Source organism: Urocitellus parryii, chromosome 1 (genome assembly GCF_045843805.1).
Source record: "Urocitellus parryii isolate mUroPar1 chromosome 1, mUroPar1.hap1, whole genome shotgun sequence".
Classification (NCBI taxonomy): Eukaryota; Metazoa; Chordata; class Mammalia; order Rodentia; family Sciuridae; genus Urocitellus; species Urocitellus parryii.
The window spans coordinates 230,186,446-230,211,052 of NC_135531.1; the positions used below are offsets into that span (position 1 = coordinate 230,186,446).

At 37.2% G+C, this 24,607-nt stretch overlaps 1 protein-coding gene and 1 pseudogene across 1 annotated transcript in view; one reads left to right on the forward strand and one right to left on the reverse strand.

The window, feature by feature from the left end:
- Nucleotides 1-24,607, reverse strand: part of Pde11a (phosphodiesterase 11A) — a 371,997-nt gene that overhangs the window by 339,018 nt on the left and 8,372 nt on the right. The gene's annotated exons all lie outside the window — the stretch shown is intronic.
- On the forward strand, nucleotides 3,124-3,593 carry LOC144256625 (cytosolic 5'-nucleotidase 3A pseudogene; annotated as a pseudogene).

Sequence of the window (24,607 nt, forward strand, 5' to 3'; positions counted from 1 at the left end):
CATCACTCCACTATCTTACCACCCCAAATAAAGTTTTGGAGACAAAGTTCAGACACATCTTTCATCTATGTTCATTTTCAAATGCCTTATGGAGTTTTAGTGTTGAGAAGCTAATGGAAATACAAAGTATAAAATAAATAATCCATTGAATCTCTAGCCAATAGATTGCCAAAATCTCTGAAGCTCAAAAGAAAATTGCTTTCACTGGTTCATCAATTAGTAATACTCATTTAATTCCAATTCATAAAAGCATCTCCTTACAGTTATAAATTATCATTAGACATCATTTTACAGAAAAATACTTGGAAGGCTAAGTTCTTGAAATTTTTGATTAGTCTTTAATGATTTGAGATGTATTATTCAGCCTTTCTCCATAGAAAGAACAACTAATTATTCTGAATTGATGGAAGACTTGATATGTGATTGCGTAAAAACAAAGACACAGCATATGGTAATGATAGCTAATGCTTTGGGCCTCCTAATTGAGTTCTTGTTTGGAAAATGTACAAAATTATCACTGTTCTTAGTATGTATTTTGCAGAATGTCATTACTCTACAGGAAACAAAAATCTTGTCTCTCTGATTTCTTTCACAAACAACAAGAATTATGAATTATATAAAATATTAACAAAAATATTTATGTTTTGAAGCTTCACTCTTCTAAACACCTGAATTGGCAGGGTTGGTGGTAGAGCAATTTGTACATGTGCGTAAGTCGGCTCCAGCTGGTAAATATTTAATGGGCATGCTTTCATTTAAGACTTCCAAATTGAATTAGTGGTTAACAGACACCATAAAAAATGTAATATGAGGTTTTGAAAGAGACTGTTATCGCCATGTTATTTGAAGAAGTATCCCTCCTTTATTAAATTGCTAAAATAAACTTTGTTTACTGATCCTATTTCTCTGTTCTTCCTAACTAGGCTCTTTTCTTTTGATCCCATCATGCTGTCATCATTATTATTTCTCTTTCTTAAACTAAATACAAGTACATCTCTGGTTGGTGGGGAACAGAAAAGTGGAAGGACCACACTGCACATCTGAAACCAAAATGCAGATTAGGTGGTAAAAAGAAAAATGATAAATTCTTAAGCTGCTTTAATACATGGCACAGATACCTACTATAGATATATTGCAAGTATGCAGATATATTGTAAGTAGAGTGAAAATGCCACCCCATGCTTTATAAGCTTTATCATGTGAAATTAACATGTCCCGAAAAAGCCAATACCTGAAGAGAGTGATATGGGAAGGGTCAGCTAGCCAGGAGCACCTTTCTTCCTGTCACAATGGGACCATCAAGAACTGCAATGAATCAGGAAAACGAGGCTGTAAGGTGGAACCAGAAGTCTGCAGACACAGACAAGGAATCGGTCAGCATGGAGCTATAGTTCCGGTGCTAGACAAATGGTCAGGAACCAGAGAATACAGGGAAGGCCAAGGTCAAGACAGTGATGCATGAAAAGCAGTCAGGAATAAGAAAACAGATGTCACTGCACACTGGACAGCTTGTCTCATCCATTCATTAAAACCTAACAAGGACCACCTCCAACAGAGTGTTTTTAGTCCTTTCCACCACAGTCAAATGAGACAACTTGAAAAGTGGCCCCCAAATGGAATGATCATAGTCATTCTCAGTAAGGTCCTGACCGTTTCCATATTTATAGCAATTTACCATAATTTCTAGTAGCATAGTGTATATTCAATTACATATTTTAAATGTATTTAGGTTTTCTTATTAATATGTGAAAATTACTACTACTGTTTAACAGAAGTCTAATATTAAAAAGTAATTTCTTAAAGTCTGCTTTTAAAAGTTTTAAAGCATTTTAAAATGAAATTTGTTTTAAAAAGTTTTTGTTAAAATATGATGACAAAAATATTAAATACATTTTAAAGCAACACTAATTAGAACAGTAAGAGACTATTCTAAAATAGAAAATTGACAAAATAAAAACCATATATATATATATATATATATATATATATATGGATATATATACGGATATATATGTAAAAGGGAATAAAATATATTTACTTAATCATAAGTGATTTTTATTATGACATGAGAAAAATGATAGGAAGAAAAGTAGCTTAGAAAGCAGTAAAATTAGCATAGTTACCTCTTGGTAATGACAATATCATACAGGACAGCACTACAGCTTCAAGAGTGCTCTCCAAAAAGAGAAGTCATTGTGTTATTGGATTGCCAGCAAAATAAGCAAGCAAGCTATACCAGAAGGCAGCTGTCAAGATGGAAGCAGGTCGATTTTCATAAATAATATAAGTATATGCAAGACTGATACCATTGCACTGTATATTTTGGCAGGATATAAGTGGGTCTAAGGTAGCCTAAGTCTAAATGGTCCTATTATTTTTAAGCTCTTATCTGGGCAATAAAACTCTTTATTATAAAAATTAGATCCAACTGAATTGCTACACAGACTGCCAAAGGAACTTGATATTATCTGAAAATCAGAGAACAAAGAGTAGAAATATTGCCCAGATATTAGAGTTGGGCAGTGTTGTAATATGTGAAACGGATGGCTTTTTCAGCTCTCTGACTCTGACTTTCTCCATGGCTAAGTGTTAAACATCACAATCTCTCATGTGACATAGGATTTTTTTTCTTTCTTTTTTTTTCTTCTTCTTTTTTTTTTTTTTTTTTTTTTTTTTTTGCTATTTGAAAATCTTTGTTTTGAATGATTATAAGATTTTGATTATCCAAAGGACGAATACTGGAAACTAAGAAGTAGTAGCCAGATGGTCAGTTCCCCTAAAAAGTTCCACAAACTTAAACCAGTTGATACAATGACACAAACAAGTCCTCTTGTCACAGCAGTGTGTGCAGCCACTGTTTTTCTGCCCAGGCTAGAAAAACAGGCACCTTCCACTGGGAAAGGACTTGGAAACAGCATTATACTTGCGTGTCCTAGTGAATCCCTAGGGCTGACTAGTCCCATACTCATTCCCTTCCCCATCACAAACCCTTTCATTCCAGAAATCTTTCTTCCCCATCTCCACATTGACCTTGAAGAGGACAATGCAGCAAAAGATCAAGATTATCAAACTGAACTTTGGATAATTTTAAATGACTAGTTAAGAGTCTCCGATTGTGTGAATATGATGCCAAAATTCCAGAAACATTCAGTTTACTTGCAGAACCCTACAAGAGTAGAATAAATTATCTGTGATCTTCTCAAAGGAGGAGCTACTGTATTTATGATAATAACAGACTGTTGTGACACTAAGAATATTTTCCTACAAAGAGAAAAGATGCCCAACAAGTCAAAATATTATTGGCAACTGTGAACTGGTTACAGATGAATGTTGAAAAAATTATTCTACTAAAGGAAAAATTTTATGCTATTCAAATTGGTCTTATTCCTACCGTATAATAGAAGTGCCCTTCCCTTATTGAGTAGAATGGTGTACTACACTACATAATTTGGTTGTTGAACAAGTTTTATCACAAGCTAAATCTAAACAAATTGTGGGAAAACCTGACATTATGTTCAAGAAGGATATAAGAATTTATTTGATAAACTCCAAAGCACAACATCCGTGTGTTCATATTTTCACATTGTGTGTAGGTAATGTACTACAGAAGGTTATCTGTTGACCTGGTTTTATCATAAGATGTCAAAGTCATGTTCAGTTGCATGGATTTTTTATGAAAATAGGGTTGTTAAAACTCTTAAAGGGAAATTAATTAATATATTTGACAAAAATAGAATATTTCAATCAACTAAAAGACAACAGCAACATAATTCTGTTGGGGAACTCCTAAAAAGACTTCCCAAAAACACTTAGAATGGCAGCTAGAGTAGCAATTGTGAATACATTCTAAAAATTATATACGTAATTGATAGTCAGTTAACTCTTAGAAAATCACATAGACTTATAAAACAGGTTTAGTACAATTTATTATTCATCAGACGTAGCCAACACCATCCTACTTAAGATTCTATAAACAAGCATTCTTTAGGAATATCTCTCTATCACAGGACAGAATGATGCAAAAACTGCTCATCTTATCATCTTGTGGAAAGTCCCCTACTTATAATACATTATTTTACTTAACGTTTTCCTTTATGTTGTATTTTCAAATATGTTGCATCCATTCAGTTGGAATCTCCTTTTTCTCCACCTCTTTCAACATACTCCCCATCATGTTTTTTTTAATATTTATTTATTTAGTAGTAGTTATTGGACACAATACCTTTATTTATTTATTTTTATGTGGTGCTGAGGATCAAACCCAGGGCCTCGCATGTGCTAGGCAAGTGCTCTACCACTGAGCCACAACCCCAGCCCCCCCCATCATGTTTTTTAACAAGCTGAAAAGAAAAAGAAAGAAAAACAACTTAGAGGTAACATTAGAAAATAACTGCCTAATTTTTCAAAGTTGATTTTATCATTTAATGTTAATGTTACCATACATTTCTGAAGAGTCTTTTTATACTGGGAAAATTTATGTGAGCTTGAAAAGAAATTTCATGAAGTCGTCAGGTATTGCTCTTTTTGTAATTTGGATAAATTGCCCTGATCTTATCACCATCTCCTAGGGGGACACTGGTTGACTGAGTTCTTAAATGATCAGGAAAATGAAAATTTAAATTTAAACCACAATGAAATACCATTTTCAACACACTAGCAAGTTTTAAAAAATGACAGTATAAACTGTTAGCAAGAATACAGAGCAACAGGAATTAGTACATATTGCTAGAAAGAGTATAATTGGTACAGCTATTTTTGAAAACACTTTGTCATAAACTAGTAAATTTGATAATGTGCCTATACCTTGACGCAATAATTGTACTCCTACATATATAATGACAAAGAAAGTCTTACAAAGTTTATATGTTTCCTATTGGTGTTTTAGCAAATTACTAAAAAATTTAGTGACTCAAAATAAAAACAAACAAAAGTTGGCAGAGCTTTGTTCTTTCTGAAGGCTCTGGAGAAAAGTCCATTTGCTTGCTCTTTCTAGATGCTATCTGTCACCTACATTTCTTGGTTCATGGTTCAAGTCTGCATCTTCAATGTGCTTCAAACCAGGGTAGCAGCATATTTTGGGTTCTCTCTCTAATTCTGACACCCACATACACACACACCTCCCTGATATATGAAACTCTGTGACCTCTTTGGACACATGCAAATATTCCAGGATAATTTCATCATTTCAAGATCCTTAGTTTAATCTTCAATATCCCCCTTACCAAGTATGGTAACATTTTTACAGTTTCAACAGATTAGCATGTGGACAGCTAATCTTTGGGCAGCCATTATTCAGCCTACCACACAGGTAAACCAGTAGATATTTCCAAATTGTTCATAGCAGCATTATTTATAGTAACAAAAAAACCTAGAAATAACTCAAAAGTCTATCAATAGTAGAAAGGATAAAGTGTGATAGAAGAAGGAACATTTTGCAGCAACGGAAATTATTGCTGAGCATTTCAACAAGAATCAATCTGAAAAACAATGTTAGGGAGAAAAAGAAACAGATGAATACACAGAATAATTTCATTTTATACAAAGTATAAAATCAGGCAAAGTGAAATTACATATTTCATAGGAAAACATGGATAAGTGACAAAACCATAGGTGGGGAAAAGCAAGAGAATAATCGCACCCTACTTGGTATGGCAATCAAAGGGGTGGGGTCAGGAGGAACAGCAGAAAGTTTCAGTGGTAAAGGCAATGTCTTACATTTTAATCTGGTGTGAATAGAAGGATGTTCATTTTATTGTTATTCTTTATGCTATATATTTTAATCTCCCACTAGGATATATGATTTAGTTTATAATTTTTAAAAAGCAACGTACAATGCAAAGAGTATTAACCTTTAACTGGATAAAAACTAAAATAAACCATCTTCAAAGAAAAAAAATGTTTTTTCAAAAATGAGAGAAGCCAACATTTATTTAAAGTCCACATGACAAATTTTCCAGCTTTTCCACAATACTTTGTATGAGAGATGACAAAGGGTCTTAATTCCCAATTTTAAGTACTGTCTGACCAGTTTCACAACTGCCATCTCTTTTTTTCCATGAGAGATAATATTTCTAGCACTATTCTTCTAGATGTCACAGGCAGTTAGATGAACCTGCCTGTGATTAAAAGAACTGCCTTAAGCATAAATTTCTGAGAAGACCTATATTTATTATCTGTCCAAAAGTTTAGGTGATCACACAAAAGTAATTTTCCCACCTAAAGGCTTTTTCATTTTTTCTTCAAAAATAATTTAAAGGAACTGTATAAATATTAATGTTCCTTATCTCTGTTTCTACAGAGGTCTAGGTGGTAAGCATTATATCTTGTGTAAGGAGAGGGGACAATTATTAACAATGCTATTCCCTTAAACAGCCTCAGCTGGCTACATACACACCACATAAAGTTTCTATCAACAATTCTAAAGACACATATAATTAAATAAATCAGTTCTAGTTAACTATGTTGTTTACTTTATATTATAAAAAGTTTAACACAGAACTTTCCATCTATATCTTCAATGTGAAAGTGTAGGTAGCTAATCAAAAATTAATAAAATTGTATGCATATTGGAAGATATTACTGTATGGCTAATCAATTTTATGTGATATACATTCTATGAGAAACCTTTTGTGACTTTGCTCTTGCATCATACCAATTATTCCAGCACAGCTAGCCTTTAAAATAAGAACTAAATGAACCTTGTGATCAGTTTAACTTGTAAAGGAATTGAGGTAATTATGGAACTTAATGATTCCTCAGATACTAGAAATCATGGCCTACCATGTAACCAGGTATCTATGGCAATGTTTTACGTACACAGAATATTCACAACAGCCATACAAAGTGGGTATTTTTGGCCCCATTATACACATGAGAAACCTGAGGCTAAGAGGAGCTCCATAACTTGTCTAATGAAGCAATTTACCACTAATTACACCAGGATGCTAACTCATAAGTGCTTGAGTCTAAAGCTTGGCCTCTTCACCATATCATGCTACTTTAGAGTCAGCAATTTGTGTGCAGAGCCTTTACACATATTGATGTTAAATAGCTCAAAACCTACAAAGAGACCTGCTGAATGGTGACAAACAGTAGTTTATGTTCAACCTAATGTACTAAAACAGAGAGAAGTTAGTACTGTTTGTCATTCTTGTTAGCCAGTTCAACACTAGGTCACTTTGTTTTTTCTAGTCTGTGATTAAATGTATTAGCAAAGCTTGACTTCCACCAAAGGGAAAAGAAGAAATCAAGTATCCCCCTGAAAGCTTGAAGATCAGGCATATCAAAGATATCAAAGATATTACAAATATCTTTGCCCAAATGCAGTCCATTTCATAGAAATGATATAATTTTGATAAAATGAAGCTAGAATTGTGATACTTTGTTCCAAAAGCATAGTGTGCGTGCATGTGTGTGCATGTGTGATTTCCTTATGTAATCTCTTAAATTAAACCTATCATAATCATGATATCATATGAAGTTCCTGGGAGGTACAAAAGATACTGCATGTGTTGGGCACAGTGGCACACACCTATAGTCCCAGCAACTAGGGAGGCTAAGGTGGGAGGATTACAAGTTTGAGGCCAGCCTTAGAACTTAGCAAGGCGCCACACAACTTAGCAAAACCCTGTCTCAAAATAAAAAGTACTGAGGAAAAAAGAAAAGAAGGACTGAGCATGTGGCTTAGTGCCCCTGGGTTCAATCTCCAGTTCAAAAAAAAAAAAAAAGATACTGGATGTGATGCTAAAAAGTTTGAATTCCCTGTTCCATCTTTGCTACTTTAGCTCCAAAATTCTGGGCCATTTAACTTCTTTAAGCTTCAATTTCTTCATCCTCTAGGTGAGAATAATAATAATTACCACCTTTTACAACAGTCAGGAAAAATTGGGATATATAAGCTCAAGTATTCATAAAGTGCTACTACATAAATATATAACATTCAAAATATCGAACAGGAATCAGACTAGGAGAATTACAAACTCTCTATTTTCCATATCCTGACCCCACAAGGCTCATCAATTTCCTTCTTTTCTTGATTTCCTAAGATGTTAATTCTGATATGTTGTCCTAACCCACTTGGTATTTTTTTTATTGCTTTAGTGGGTATCTACCCCCAGCAATCAAAATGATCCAAGGCTAGGGCTTCAATGCATCCAAAATACATTCCCTCTAGCTAAACAACAAAGAGCCATTGGAAGAATGGACCTCTGATTTGGCTTTAGTGCCCTACTGAGTGTTCACTTATAGTTTTGAGAAAGTTTTACAATAAAGAGAATAGTATACATTGCTTGCTTATACATACCAGAGCTTTAGGTTTTCTCTGGGGCAATATGTCCAGCTCTTGCTTTACAATGTATATACACAATTATAAGATCTACAAAGAGCATCTACAAAAAATCTTAACTCTGCTTTGAAAACTCTCCTCCCTTTAACATGTGGTGCAGAACCTCATAATATTTTCATCCAGTTAATTCCCATGAATGTACTCCTTCCCCAGCAGGTGCTCGTACAGTATGGACCAGTTGGGATGAAAAAAAAAACAATGAAAGCTTTTCATGTTTAAAGAAACTATGTCACACAGTCACTACACAGCTTCTCTAAGAAATTATAGTTTAGCCCTTGTTAAAGTTTCTCACAGCTTTGGTAAAGGGCATTGTGATCCTTGCTCATTGTTTATACACACCAGAACAGTCAGCAGGTCATGATGCTTATGATCACAAAATATGGCTCCAACAATCTGGGATCAAACATTGGCTCTCCAACTTAATAATTGTGTGACCTTGAAGAAATTACTTAACCCATCCATGCCTCAGTTTCTTCAACCATATTGGGTTAATAATAGACTGTGTTCATAAGATTGCTATGAGGAATATATGAGTTAATACAAGAGCTTAAAATAATACTTGGCACATGGTAAGCTCCTTATTACTACTACTACAATTATTTTGCCTTCACAGGCATTAATGTATCACCCATTAATTATTGCAAGATGTGTAGTTTCCTAAGGCACCTTTTCTCAAATTATTCACACTTGATGTAATTGTTGGAATCTTTGCATGTAAATAATCAATTACCATTTTCAATGGATATGAATTGATGAAACAGCTTCTGGAAGGCTTTCTAACATATTCATAAACTTTATATTCTGTCAAGGAACTGCCTTCTTATACAGAGAGGAATAATGCCTTGAAGTATGAGGAGAACTCAAATATAACCCTTAATTTCTCCCACAGTAGTAAAAATGTAGACTCAAAACAGACAACCTGGGGTTTGTATCCAGGACTCTACCAGATACTAGCTGTATAACTTGGGCAAGTTACTCAATGTATGAGAGACCAGCTTCCTCACATATAAAAGGGGGAAAAATAATGTTATGAATCTCATAGAAACTTTGTGAGAATTAAATGAAACAAGTACATCTTAACACAGTACCTAGCATATAAGATATATTCAATAAATGTTAGCTATCTCTATTAATTTTTCTTTGGTTTGGTTAGTCCAATTGATATGAGTTCTCTGTTAATAAAAAAAATTAGTTGTTGATTCTTTAAAGCCTGTAAAATGTAAACATGAAGGCTTAGTAGAATTCATTTCTTGTACCATTATAATGTTAAATTTAGTTCACTCGAGAGGTATTTTTGGGAGATTTTATTATAAATTTTACAATATGGAATAGTCCTGGAGTAAATTATCTAACTTGTAGAAATGTAATGTTGAGAAGGTAGTTGACCTCTGTAATATAGTCATCAATGTTTCCTTTCTATTTAGGGTTCTTGATTGAACTTCAGAATGATAATATAGAATTAGAAAGTCAGATGATATCTCGCCGAGGAAAGCCATGGACTGCCTGTTTCAAGTTGGGCTCCGCGGCTTACATATGGTATGCTTTTGACATAGCCAAGCTAGTCTGTTCATCATGGGTTCCCTTACAGCTTTCTTTTTCTCAATCAATGAACCCATCCCACTGTTGCTCTTACCAAGTGGTCGATTTATTTATTTTAATAGTTAACTGCTAAGTAACTTGTTCTCTATGGATGGGATCTTAGAGATATTTGAAAATGTTTACAGTTGGAAAAGGCAGAAATATTGAGGAGCATTAAGCTGTAATAGAACTATGGGTTTATGAGGTTGCTAATTCAGGGAAGAGGTTGTTCACCCACTGTTCCAATATGGAGAGCCTATCTTGTTCTTGTGGACTTATTTATGTTCTTAGATGGCAATGATTATGTAGGAAAACTTCCTTTGATTTTTGATTCAGAGGCACAAAGCACAGTGATACATAAATCCTGTGATGTAGCAGTTGGCTATATTCTCTATTGCAGTTGATATGAGTTCTTCTCCAGAAGCAAACATGAATCCAAGTCATTTCTTTCTTAAAGATATCACCCAATGGCATTACCAAGGAATGTTTTATCACCAGCTATCCCAAAGGTATATGAAGACAACATGTTGCTATACAATGACAGCTTTGTTACAAGTCACCTAGTCTACACTTTCAGTCAGAAGGCAGCACTGGCAGGACATGATGGTACATCCAGCAACTCAGGAGGCTGAGGCAGGAGGATCATGAGTTCAAAGCCAGCCTCAGAAACTTAGTGAGGCCCCAAGGAATTTATTGAGACTCTGTCTCAAAATAAAAAAAAAATAAAACGGGGGCTGGGTGTGGCTCAGTGGTAGAGAGCTTGTCTAGCCCATGTGAGGCACTGGGTTCAATCCTCAGCACCACATAAAAAATAAATAAAATTTTTTTAAAAAGACTAACTTCCTTTAAAAGAAAAATAAATAAATAAATAGTGCTAGGGGCATGGCTTAGTGGCTAAACACCCCTGTATTCAATCCCTGGCACAAAAAGAGAGAAAAAAAAAGGCACCCCTGAACCTCTCAAGTAGCATTCGAGAGCAGCTGTTGATAATACTACAAGCAGCTCAGACTTCAGACTCGTCAACACCAAGTATTAACTATCTACAAAGCTACTAATTTAAAACTCTTGGGCAGAATTACTTTGTCAGGCTTCTCTGTTTGTGGAATTTTAGCGCTGGAAGAGTCTTCTAATTCATTTTTTTTCTAGCCCTCCCGTGTTATATATGAAGATTCTGAGGTCCACAGAGAGCAAGTAACCTGCCCACATTTCCTTAGGTATTAAGTACAGGACAGCCCACATGTGTGTTCCTCCTGCAAACCAGCCTTCTACTTTCAACAGGTAGTCACAATAGTGAGGTGAAAGATGAAAGTGACTTGGACATAGCTGGGACAGTGGAGGTACAGAAAAAAATGGAAGATTTGAAAGAGCAAATCTGTTGAAAGAGCAAATCGAAAGAGCTTTCTGATAAGTCTTATGTGGTCGATGAATAAAAGGAAAGAACCAAAGGTAATGATCTGGTTTCTGGCCTGGGCAACTGAGGATGAGGAAGAAAAGATGGGAAAGGAGACTGTTGTGGAGTGGGTGGTAAAAGTTCTTTCCACGTTTCAGAGATAACAATCTGTTTGACAGAAGGCATGACATATGTGGGAAGAGAAACAACTTATCTCCCTTCTCTGAATTCCATGAGGAGAGATTTTCCGCAATCTCAGGCCTTTGGACCCACACCTTGCTTCTCCCCTGGGAAATAGGTGAGTTGCTTGATTAGGGGGCTTAGGAAAACTGCACAAGCCCAGCCCCTTCTTCCCTTTCTCTTCAGAAGTCAGGCTGTCCACAGAAGCAGGCTTTCTGCTCTGTTCTACAATACTGTAACTTTTCAAAGGTATGGGCTACTTATGTGGGGAGAACTGTGGCCTCAGCTTTGTCTGTACCTGGGAAGATAGACTTATCTAATTCTGGAATCAAATATTACAAATGTCTGTAAATATGAGCCCCCACTCCAATAGCTGCTTCATAAGTGGTATAAGTGCTTCAAAAGTGGTATTCTGGTGTCACATACATATTCTACTATGGTTTGAACCTGTTTCTCAAAAATTCTTATTTGTAAACTTAATCCCAAAATCACACGTTAATGGTACTTGGAGGTGGGACCTATGGGAAATAATTAGGATTAGTTTAAGTCATGAGGGTGGGACCCTTATGACGGCATTAGTGGCTTTATAAATAAGAAGAGGAAGACAGAACTGAGTTAGCATACTTGCTCTATCTCATCATATGATACCCTCCACTATACTATGATGGGGCAAGAAGGCCCTCACCAGATACCCCCACCATGCTCTTGGACTTCCTAGCCCATGAAACTTTGAGCTAAATAAATCTGCATTATTTATAAACTACCTAGTTTCAAGTATTTTGTGATAGCAACAAAAAATAGACTAAGGCACATTACTCTTCTTAGTTCTCAATTCAGTTGTATCAGGAAGGGAAAAGAGAAGTTATACATTAGCTCCTCCCAAAGCCCAAGAATCTTAACTGACGCTATGGCCTTATGGCCTCAGGAAAAGGCCTAAACTTCTCCACACTTGCTTCCTAATCTATAACAGGGGAAGAATAACACCCACTTCACCTTTCTTTCCATATGATTAGAAAGATCAGATGAGATAATTCTACACAAGTGCAAGACACAAAGCAATATTCAAATATAGGAAGCATTACTTTTAGTTCAAATTCTTTAGCACTGGCTAAAGAATTTATAGATGGAATTTCTACAAATAGGATAGAAATAGTATTTCTTTTGTAACAGTAATAATTATATTACTATTTTACTTTATTTTTATTTTATTCAAGTTTACCTATTTCGAATGTTAAAAAACTGACCTATTTTTAAATTTTGCACACTTATAGAAAATTTGAGAATTAAAAGTGCCTTCATAATGAACAGAGTCCTTTATCAAGGAAGAAAACAAATACCTCCCATAAAGCTGGGGTGACAAAAAGTAAATACACTTTCACACACAGCCCAGGGATTGCATTCTGGTAGAAATAATGAAAAAAGATATAGATGTTAAGGTGGCAAGTACTTTTCAGTCAAGAGAAAATGTCAGCTTTAAGAAACAGCAACCCAGCTTCTAAATTTTGGCTGGCTTTCCTTTTGATGGATTGTCACAGAAGGGCAGCAGCAAGTTCTTGGCTAAGTTTTAAAAATGAATAAGCAAATTTTTGAACTTTAAAACATTGATGAAGAAAAATATAATAATAGATGTGATTAAATCCCACATGCTTCCTGGTGGATTCAAGAAGATGGAAAATATTTCTTTTTGTGTACAAAAAGGAAAAAATAAATAAAAGCCCCTACAGGGGACATTCACCATCAGGAACTTTAGGTTACCAGAGACAAGACCTCAAACAATCAATGAGCCTGAGAAATGCTGGCATGGCAGCTTCTATGTTGCTGTTGCTAAGAGTTCCTGGTGGGTACCAGGCTAAGAGATACACTAAAGAAAGAATATTTATCATTGTTCTCATTTTAATAAAAGCCCGGATGTTGTATACAAGGGTTTAAATACCAATTTCCCTGTCACTTGTTCTACTTACAATGTTCTTGAGGGGCAAGGTCCTTTTTATATTACAAGGCATTGACCCACAGGAAATAAATTACAATCAAGAGCCACATGGGTAACAGTTTAAAATGTAATTAAACTCTGTGTATTTAAAGAAGAAAAACAAATATTTCATGTATCTGATTTTAAAATTGAAAAGAATACAATCATAGGCCACATGGCAGTGAAAACGAAACCTAGTTGTTTTCTGAGGGAGGCCTAGGAGATTTCAAATTTTAATTTTAAAATTAAAAACCAGAAATGAAATCTTACTTTCATGAAATATTGGTTTTATATTAAAGTCAGTCGGGGCAAGAAGAGGATGAGGAAAAGAGAAAAGGGGATGAGGGGAAAGAGAGGAAAGATGAAGGATAGGAGGGGAGGAAGAACAGGAAAGGGGGGGGGTAGTGGAGGAGGGAGGGGAAGCTATTACCCAAATGGAACAGGTGTGAGATGTCAGCAAAGGAGAAAGGGAAAGCACCAGACAAAGAAACCGAGGGAAGAGAGGCACTGCAGGAAGACAAAGGAAAAGGGGAGAACTCTGGATCATGCCAGGCAAATGTCTTGTGGAGGCTCTGCTATTACGGAGGCCCTAGGTTTGGAACATCACCTATTGTGATGGGTGTCTTTGGATACACTCTTTAGCTGTTTAACAAAACTGGTGACGGGTGATTTTAGAAGAACTGCATACTTCTCACAGGTAATATAGATATTCTAAATAAAATAAGACCAAAAGGAAATCTGATAATCTTGGAGGATGCTTCCCAGAAACAAGCACAGCCTAAAGAAACATAAATACCTTTGGAAAGTGGGGGTGGTGGCAGCCGCAGAGCATCTGCTATCATCAACGGCTAGATTCTGGACTCTGTGCGTGCATGAACTCGCCTTAAGTTTCCACCCCACATAGGAGAGCTCCCAGCCTGACCTTTAACACTCCCTAGCGAATCATTCTGCCTTGCCTAAAAGATAGCACCACTGTCATTTAAACAAACATGAAAAAACAGAATCTGCCTCCTTTGTTCCAAAGCTGCTGTTAACTACATTACTGTTTTCCCAAATCCCCAGCCCAGTTATATGAGAGTCTAGCTGATACCTCCCTCTCCTGCTCTCATTCTCCCTGAGAATTCCTCTTGTCTTCTGGTAAAAGATGAATTGCTTGGTTCCCTGTGCCTGCGTCTCTCTAACATTCACAGCCTAGAAAATGATCCATACATGATTCCATATCCACACACCCCTATTTAAGAGAAAATGAAAAGACCCTTGGCCTGTAAGAGGCCTAGCTCAGGATTACTAGCTAAGTCCCTAGTCCTACCCTCATCTTGGAACTTAGTACAGCACTGGTACTTAAGCTACTTGCCCTGGAACCAAATTCTCAATTACATTCCTTTCCCACATATCTTCATATCACATGTATTTATTTTTTAGTTTATTTGGTACTAGAGATTGAACCTAGGAGTGCTTTTCCATTAAGCTATATCCTCATTCCTTTTTAGTTTTTATTTTGAGACAGGATCTCATTAAGTTGCTGAGGGTCTCACTAAATTGCTAAGGATGGTCCCCTGAGACATTAGGATTATAAATGTGTGTCACTGTACTCAGCTAATACAACAAATTTACTGAATACTAAATTACCATGTGCTAGGCACAATGCCACACACAGAGTGCCTAAAGCCAAGAAAGCTATATACCCTTAGGTATATAGCTGTTCAATGGAAAGACAGGTGAGACAAAATTAAATGACCAAAAGTAGAATAAATAGGAGTTGTATGGGTAAAGTACTGTGGGAATAAGTAGAAAAAAAATGAGCTTCTATTCTTATTATTCATTCTTACAATTAAAGTCATAGTGTAGGCTCCATCCCAGGCTACCTTTTTGAACCTATATCCAATGCAGTTAGGACCCCATGCTAAATAGGGCCCCCCACCTTGAAGTTTAATGCTTTATAGTCATTGTCTTGAAATGCATAATAATTTTATTTTTGATTTTATGCTTTGAACATTAAGTGTGATGGGGAATGCTTCAAGGGTTCATATATAGCTCAGCCTCCTAATAGGTTCTCAGCCTCTGGCACCCCACACCAACCCAATGACTCCTTCTCATTCTACTCAGGACTGCAATAGGGTCAGGTTGACAGAGAGGCCTGCATTCTACTGTTGCCTTCCCAACCCCAGCTGGAGTCTGGGTCTGTATGGGAAGGATCAGGAGCCCTTCTGTGTTTTAGACAAGGGTCAAGGCCTGGTTGTCCCTACCCCTGGCTGGCAGCACTCTGGCATGTTCAGTATTAGATTCTATAGGGGCTCTTTCCCATCCTGTTCCAGGTAACACGCTCATTTTGGCACAGAGACTGCAATACTTTTGGGACTGTCCATCTATCATGTGTTGGGGGACTGACCTGGGAGAAGAAGAGCTTGACTTCCTTGTCCCATTTTTCCTGGATGCCACAAATTATGTGTCCAGGTCTGATCCCAACCCTTCACCTTGTAACCTCAGACATTTAAGCTTAAAGGTAACAATCTCCTTACCAAATTTCCTGCTTTCAAGTCCCAGTCTCCATTGCATTCTCAACAATGTGGGGAAAAGGTAAGAATCTTTTCCCTGTACCTTTCCAATCCCTCTCCTAAATCCTCACTGGTTTCTCTCTCAAATCTTACTGTAGGTAAAAACCATGAGGACCTACTGGAGAGGCCACTTCACGACTGAAGCCCCTAGCCTTTGAGCAGAATGCAGTGACTGCATGGGACTAGGGCATGGTGAAACCACACTGCAGTTAGATAGGAACACATGCCTGTGCTTCAGATCTAGAAAGGCAAAACAAAATCTGAGCAGGAATATGTGTCATTTCCAACTTGGCCCATAAAAACCTCGCATTTCTTTTGCTCATTTCTGTCTCTCCCACCTAGTCATTTGCTGATTGGACTTAATGTTGGGGAAAGTCCTAGAAGCACACTCTTGAAGGTACAGAGGCTCAGGGAAAGAAGCTATCCTAGAGGAGAGCTCCCCATTTATCAGGAAGCCTGCACTCAGCTCAGAGGAGGGGAAGACAATCTCCTTAAGAGCTTTGGATGAGTGTCTATAAAAGCCACGATAGTTTCCTTAACAATTGACTAAAACATATTTTGAAATTTGGGGAAAATATATAAAAGAAAACATAAAAGAAAAATTAAAGCCCACTGCTCTGAGATTGCCTCTCGTGAAGTCTTGGCATACCACATTCCAGCCTTTCACCATGGACTACTCTCATCACTTTTTACTGAGTCCTCACAAAGCGGCAAACAGCATGCTAAGCTTTTTTCACTTTGTCCTAACAACAATGTTTTAAGATAGGAATCGTTATCCACATTTTGGGATTGCAGAACAAATAACTGAAGAGGTAAAATATGAGGCAGCTCTTAGACAGTAGTGCTGAGAACCAAATGCAGTGTGTCTGATTCCAAAACTCCTGTGCTTCACCACTTCCCTCGAGCTATTGTCATTATTGCTAAGAAAACTGAGATTCCACTGTCTTCAAATATGCTTGCTTAATAGCATTTTGTAAAAAATTTCCTTTGATTAAATGTCCCATTTTAAGATGAATAATAATCTATTTACCAACCCTTTAGTTGCTTGTTTAGGTTGATAATTTTATGCTATTATAAATAACACTACAATGAATATTCATAGAGACAAATCTTTGTACACATACCCATGAAAACCTCCTTGGGATGACATGGATGTTATGTTAGAAGGTATATATATTCTTAAGGTAATATATGATTGTTGACAAATTGTCTTACATCAAAGTCATGGAGGAGCAGTTTGCCCCCAGGGGACAATTGAAAATGTTTATAGACTTTTTAATTGTAAAGAGTGAGCAAGCATTTAACAGGTAGAGACCAACGATGCTATTAAACAGTCAGCAATGCACAGGTCATTCATTCACTCACTAAAGTTATAAAATTATTTGTCCAGACTATCAATAGTACCAATGCTGAGAACCTCTTGATAATTTGGGGCATTGATTTGGCCAGATTAAGAGATACCTAGACATTTGGTAAAGCATTATGGGGGCGGGGGAGGATATCTGTGAGAATGTTTCCAGAAAAAGATAGCTTGCATATTTGAGTGGATTGGGTGGGGGGGATCTGCCCTCAATGTGGATGCCATTCAATTGGCCTAGGACCCAGAGTGAATGAAAACAGAAAAAAGTTCACGTGTCTGTCTGCTTATCTATCTATCGATCTGTCTGTCTGTCTACCTATGGAAACTGGGATATATTCTTCCTTTCCTGTCCTTGTACATCAAAACTCCAGTTTCCTCTTTAGCCATTGAACTCCAGGACCTACAGTGGTCTCTGGGTTCTCAGACCTTAATCTCAGACTGATATTATACCATCAGCCTCCCTTGTTCTGAAACCCTGGGATTTGGACTGAGCCACACTATTAGCATTCCAGAGTCTATGTCTTGCACACAGCCTGTCCTGGGACACTTCAGCCTTCATTATTGCATAAACCAGTTCCCCTTTCATCTATCTATCTATTATAATTTAGATTTGAGGTGTTCCCCAAAAGTACATGTGGGAGACAACACAAGAAAGTTTAGAGGTGAAATGATGGGGTTTTGAGAGCCTAAACCTAATCCACCTGAATGGATTAACTAGGTGATAACTACAGGCAGGTAGGGTATGGCTGGAGGATGGGGGTATTGGGGGCATGCCTTTGGGATATATATTTTGTCCCTGAAGAGCTGAGTTAAATCTCTTTCTTCTCTCTCTCTCTCTCTCTCTCTCTCTCTCTCTCTCTCTCTCTCTCTTCTTTCTGATTGTCAGGTCCTGAGCTGTTTTCTTCTGCCACACCCTTCTACCATGAATCAGAGTTGGCCACTTGTGAACTGAGATCTCTGAAATAATGAGCCCCAAATAAGCTTCTCCTCTTCTAAAATTGTTCTTGTCAAGCCTTTTGGTCATAGCAATGAAAAAGCAGACTAAAACACTATTGATACTGCTGGTTATCAGTGAGGAGTCCTGCTTCCTCTCATGTTGAAGTCTGAACATTAGAGAAGCACACTGAGGCAAGCACATAAAGCAGGGTTTATTTTAAAATGGCTAATATAGACTTCTCCAGGGAGGGAGAAGGGGGCCATAGCTGGTATCCTGGTATGCCAAGCAGCAAGGTGTTCGGCCCTTTTACGTGTCCTAGGTTCCTTTGTTCTCCTGCCCTCTTCCACTTAACTTTCTCCTCTTTGCATTTGTGACTAGGCATTTGACTAGACCTAGGATGGGATGGCCTAAAGGTGGGAAACAGGTGTGCTGAAGGGGGAAGGGCAGGATGGAGCAGCCAAGGACACATTAATTAACAATCTTATAGATTCCTGTAGGGAGGGACAATTCCTGGGACATGTTAATTTAGCATTGGGTTGGAGCAGGGGAAAGTTCTTAATAAGGGTGGAGGAAGGGCTTTGAAGGATTAACATTTCAATCCTTCAGGGGACAGTCTCCAACTTCTCAGACTCACTCAAAATTGGCCTCCTTGATCCCACCTGACTTGATTTACCTATCTATGCTGACTGCCTGTCTAATTCTAGCTTCACTATTTCTCTATCCTGTTGGTTCTGTCTCTCTGCAGAACCCTAATATACACTCTAACCTCCACAACAGCCATAACAGTGGATGTAGTCTTGAGACAAAATGAAGACTATAATAAAGACTCTTTCACTTATTCTAACATGATTTATCAGGTTAAATATGATTTATTAGTTACCAGATACTGTGGTAGCTGCTAAGTTAGCATTCAAGGAAGAGGGTCAGGTCAACAGTGAAGAGTAAAGAGAGGAAGTAGGTTGGAAGTAAATTTAAGTTTCCCTCACTAGTGAGAAAGCATATCTATTTCATAATATACCTTCATATTTTCCCATATAATTTAGCATTAAATTATTTCCTTATGGGGCTTGGGTTGGAGCTCAGTGGTAGAGCACTTGCCTAGCCTGTGTGAGGCACTGGGTTTGATCCTCAGCACCACATAAAAATAAAAAAATAAAGGTATAAAAATTATTTCCATATAATTCTACATGAAATTATACAGCCTCCCAAGGTTACTACAATAAATTATTGACATTGCTATATTCCTACATACACGAATGCTTGATTCTGTTTCTTTAGAGGCTGTTTCTAAGAAATAAAATTGGATCTTCCTTCAACAGAGACCCAAGATCTTAAATATGAAACATTCTTATGGTGATAGTGACTTCTCTTTTCCCATTTGACCTTTTTGTTCTCTAATTTAACATAGCAGAACCTCAATTTGGCAATTTCAAGGTGTAAAATGTTTTCTTGCCTTTTGTACTTTAAATGAGTAGGCACTACCTGACTGCCAGTTCCTTGCTGTCTATCCACAGTAAGCATACCTAAAAAGGAGGGATCAAATAAGAAGCTGTTCCTCTTATTTTTCCATTTAAAAAAGGGATTGCAAAGGAGAGGTGAGAGATGCCTCAGCTCCCAGCTGTGCTGTCAGCCTCCTCTCCAGAGATCTGTCCCCCTCCCTGCAGGGTTAACTCAGCCTGGTACAGTCACTGCCAAGGGCTGCTTTCTTCCTTGCTTTTCTGCAGGATTATCTCAGGGTTAGGATCAAAAGGAGATGTGGCTGTACTAGGCTTTCAAAGCAGTGCTCAGAGGAAAGGAAGTGAGAGAAGAATCTGATCCTAGTCTCACATACCTAGAGACAAAAAAAAAAAAAAAAAAAAAGAGAGAGAGAGAAAAAAGCAGCCAGTCCTAGTACCTGCACAGCACACACACCCTCCCACTTAGCAGTCCTCTAGAAACAGGAGGAGGCCAACATGGAAACATCAGTACTTTGTGAACTGGCCACTAAAGAGGAGGGTTTATAGCTTCACTTTTCCAGAGAAACTTATGCAGAAAATACTAAAAAATCTAGAAAGGTTTCCTTAGCAACTCTGGGATAATCTTTCCCACAATGTCCCAAGCCTGTAGTTCTTAATTCCATTACAGCTGTTATTAAACTTTAAATATGTAATCATGCACATTAAGTTGCCAAATACCCATAAAAACCATTAGCTCATTAAACTGTGCACAGGCATTTAAATGAAAAAGGAATATCATCTATTTTTTTTAATTGAAAAAGTAAAGGTGAAAACATTCTGGTAATGCAATAGAATAGTACAGACAGTAAAAATGCAAGAATAACAGTTCCTAGTCTTAAAAGTAACAAACAAAAAGTGTAAAGTCTTTGATTTAATGAATGGTCAACACATTTAAAGTAAAACTGTGTCATGGATTCCACCTAGCCTAACAAATTATTGGATGTTATATAAGAACCGAGACTCAGATTTCATCTATCCTTTAATGTTAGCTGCCAGAATTTATTTAGTTTATAAGTGCTTGATCCAAATACTACTATTTTAAAAACTTGTAAGATTTCAACAATAATACTGCAAATGACCATTCTGAGCATTTTATATGAGGATTTATAGCATAGAAACCCAACATATACTTTTGGAATTACATACAATTCTAGAAAAATAAACATATTGATCAATTATAAAAAAGAATTCAACTGGGCTGGGGATGTGGCTCAAGCGGTAGCATGCTCACCTGGAATGCATGGGGTGCTGGGTTGGATCCTCAGCACCATATAAAAATAAAATAAAGATGTTGTGTCCACAGAAAACTAAAAAATAAATATTAAAAAATTCTCTCTCTCTCTCTAAAAAAAAAAATTCAACTTACTTTTGCTTGTCAAATGCAAACTGTGTATTATGACCAATAAATCCTCACGGTTTATTGTTTCATTTAAAGCATCTGATTACTTAATATTTTAAAATAATCATTACCTGTGTATAAGGCATCATGTGTGTTTGGTGCTGTATTAAAATATACCCAGGATTTGTTTTATCCAGATATAGAAATGATTTTCATGAAGGAAGAAATTTCTATTAATGCACCCCAGAAACAAGAGGCATATCATGCACAAATGGCCACCTGGGGAAGGACCGGGGTAAGTCAGTTAGCAAAAAAGCCCAGGGCAGAGCCTGGACCAAAGCCTGCACTAGAATTCTTGAGGGAAGGAATGGACAAGGCAGGGAAAGTATACTGAGTAACTTAGGATTCGCTAATCTGAATAATTTCAGTGGGCTCTAAGCCATAGGGCTGGTCCTCCTTTTTCTGATACCTGGCCCTGGAATGATTTAGGGCAGAGGGAATATTGGTATGGCATGTGACTGTTTGATAAAGGGATTGGTTAGGGGGTGTAGGCTCTCAATTGGTTGGTTTGTGTATCAAAGGCACCCTGGAGGGGTGTCCTTTGCTGTCTGGGAATTAGCTAGCTCTGGGAGGGGCAGTCTCTTCAGGATTTAGGCCCCAAATGCCAGAGTATCAAAAAAAAAAAAAAAAGAAAGAAAATAAGAAAATAAACATATATTCTATACAGTTCTATACATACATCATCAGTACTACCACATTTCAGATCAAGTTTTCTTTCATGAGCAGGGTCCTTTCCAGAGCCAGCCCCTGTGAACTATGGACTATATACTTTGAAACATTAATAAAGCCTTATATTTTTTTTTACTTTATTCTTTTGAAAATGTTTTTCTTTTATCTCATGAGAATGTAATGAATAGATTTAATGATTAGATCCTTACAAAACACCATAAAGTAGACACATTCTGACATATTATCTCTGTTATAGCTGAAGAAAACTAAGGCAGAACTGAGAATAAAATCCAAAAATCCTGATTCCAAATCTAAAACATGTTCTATTACATTGTGATGTCTTTTACAGCAACACTATTAGTAACCCAGGACTTCAATTGTCAAATAAATGAGCTTAATCAGATTGTGCAATGGGAAATTTCCCATAAACTACCAGTCATCTCTTCTCTTTAGGTGTGTTTGTCCCAGTTTACCATCTATGGAGCTTCTTCATAAATGGATATAGAATATCAAAAATAAATAGGGACTGGGGTTGTTAGCTCAGTGGTACAGCACTTGCCTAGCATGTGTGAGGCACTGGGCTCGATTTTTAGCACCACATATAAATAAATAAAATAAAGGTCCATCAACAACTAAAAAAAATATATTTAAAAAAGGATTATTGGGAAAGAATTAGAGAGTGAAACATCATTATAGCATTTCTGAAGTTGTTTCAACAGGTTTAGATCACCATTTTCTACATACTAAAGAAATTCAGTGTTCAAGTCAAATAAAGCTATTCCTACCTGAGTTGGTCTCTCCACACACATCCCTAGTGAATAAACTCATCTGCACAACTGTGCTGGATAGTCCCTATTTTCCAGTGCTGAGGCACCTGCACCTTTCACTGTCCTGTTCTGTACCAGGAAGCTGACTCTTGGAAATGGCTCCACCAGACTCCCTTTGTCCCCTTGGTCTCCAAGTGGGTTCAGCCAGTGAGTGAATTGCCAGGAGGTGAAGGCACAAGGAGGACACTGTTAGCCTTCTCTTTACCAGGTCAGTTTGCCAGTGGCTGAGCTCCTCTCCCCCAGGGCACATCTCTGGCTTGAAGGCCTCTTTCCCACAGCTGTTGTTCTTTCTCTCAGGGTCTGGCAGTTGTATCCTCCTCTTTAGAGCTAGGAGTGGCAATTTGGGATGTGGGAAGAGGAGGAAATTTAGCAATCAACTCAATTTATTGGCGACAACTATAGTAACAGAAGGGGAAAAGATGGTGTTTTAGTCAGCTTTCTCACTGCTGTGACTGAAAGACCTGGCCAGAACAACTGTAGAGGAGAAAAGGCTTATTTAGTTTCAGAGATCTCAGTCCATAAGTGGCTGGCTGCATTCCTTGGGGCTCAAGGTGAGACAGGACACCATGGTGGAAGAGCATGGCAGAGGGAAACAGCTCATATGATGATCAGGAAGAAGAGAGAAACAGATAAGACTCTACAGATACAAAATATATACCCCATAGCCATGACCCCAATGAACGACTTCCTCCAGCCACATGCCACCTGCCTCCAGCTACCATGCAGTTAATTTCATCAGGGTTTAATTCACTGATAAGGCTAAAGTTATAACCCAATCATTTCTCTGCCAAACCTTCTTGCATTGTCTCAATGTGAGCTTTTGAGGGACACCTCACATCCAAACCATAACAGATGGTTTTTACTTGAAAATGGGCCACGGATGTCTAATAACTACAACCTGGGGAAAGTAGGTTATAAATACAACCGTCTTATAAGTTTCAATTTGGGTGAGACCTTTTGAGAACATGTGCATCATAAGATTGGTAATCAATTGTGATCAATAAACAATCAACTTGAATATTCCTGAAAAATAAATACTTACAAAGTTGACCAATATAATTTCCCACATCTAAAAGAATATGTAAATAAAAAATCCTAACATTTGCAAGATCTTATGCTAGAAAGGGTGCTTTACATTCAAGAAGTTGTACCATTTGAATGCGGTAATACAAAAACTAGAAAATTCATCTATCCAGAGTAGTCATACTCTGCCCTATGCCCTCTCTAGAAGTTGGCAGCAGGCTGTTACTAGTTGTTAGTGTTTAGTTAGGGTTAGTCTGCTTTCTCTATAATGGTCTTCACATGGAATGAAATAAAAGGAAAAAATCAAAAACCCCAGCCTCCCAAAATGCAAGGGAGGTTAGAAGTAAAACAATTAATGTGGAGAGTTCATTAGTGCACCAATTATCTGGACTTCATAAGCCCTAGGTTTTAAAAAAAAAATTCAAACTTAGGATCAAAGATTAAAATATGTGTTCAGGGGATGAATTTTCAGACTGCTCTGTATACATCATCTAAGTAGGCTGAGCTTTCTGTTTGGAAGCATCTGAACTTACTGATGAAAGTGGTAATTTCTCCATTGAATAGAAAATGTTGTATTAAGCACTATAGGATCTACTGCAGCACATGTGAAGTGAGGAAGTCATGATTTAGATATTAAAGAGTTCACATCTGAGACATCTTGAAATGCAAGTACCCAGTTATAATACTGAGAAAATAGTGAATTCATTACAGAAGTTCAAAGGAGAGAGAGATCATGTCCAATTTGGGTGGACTGGGATAGTGACTAGTATGAGTTTCACAGAGGTAGGCTTTCAAGAGTGGAAGGAATTAGACCAGCAGAAAGGATAAAGCAAAGGGACAGGCACGAGTGTGTATGCAATAGTTGGTGGTCAGGAGAGGC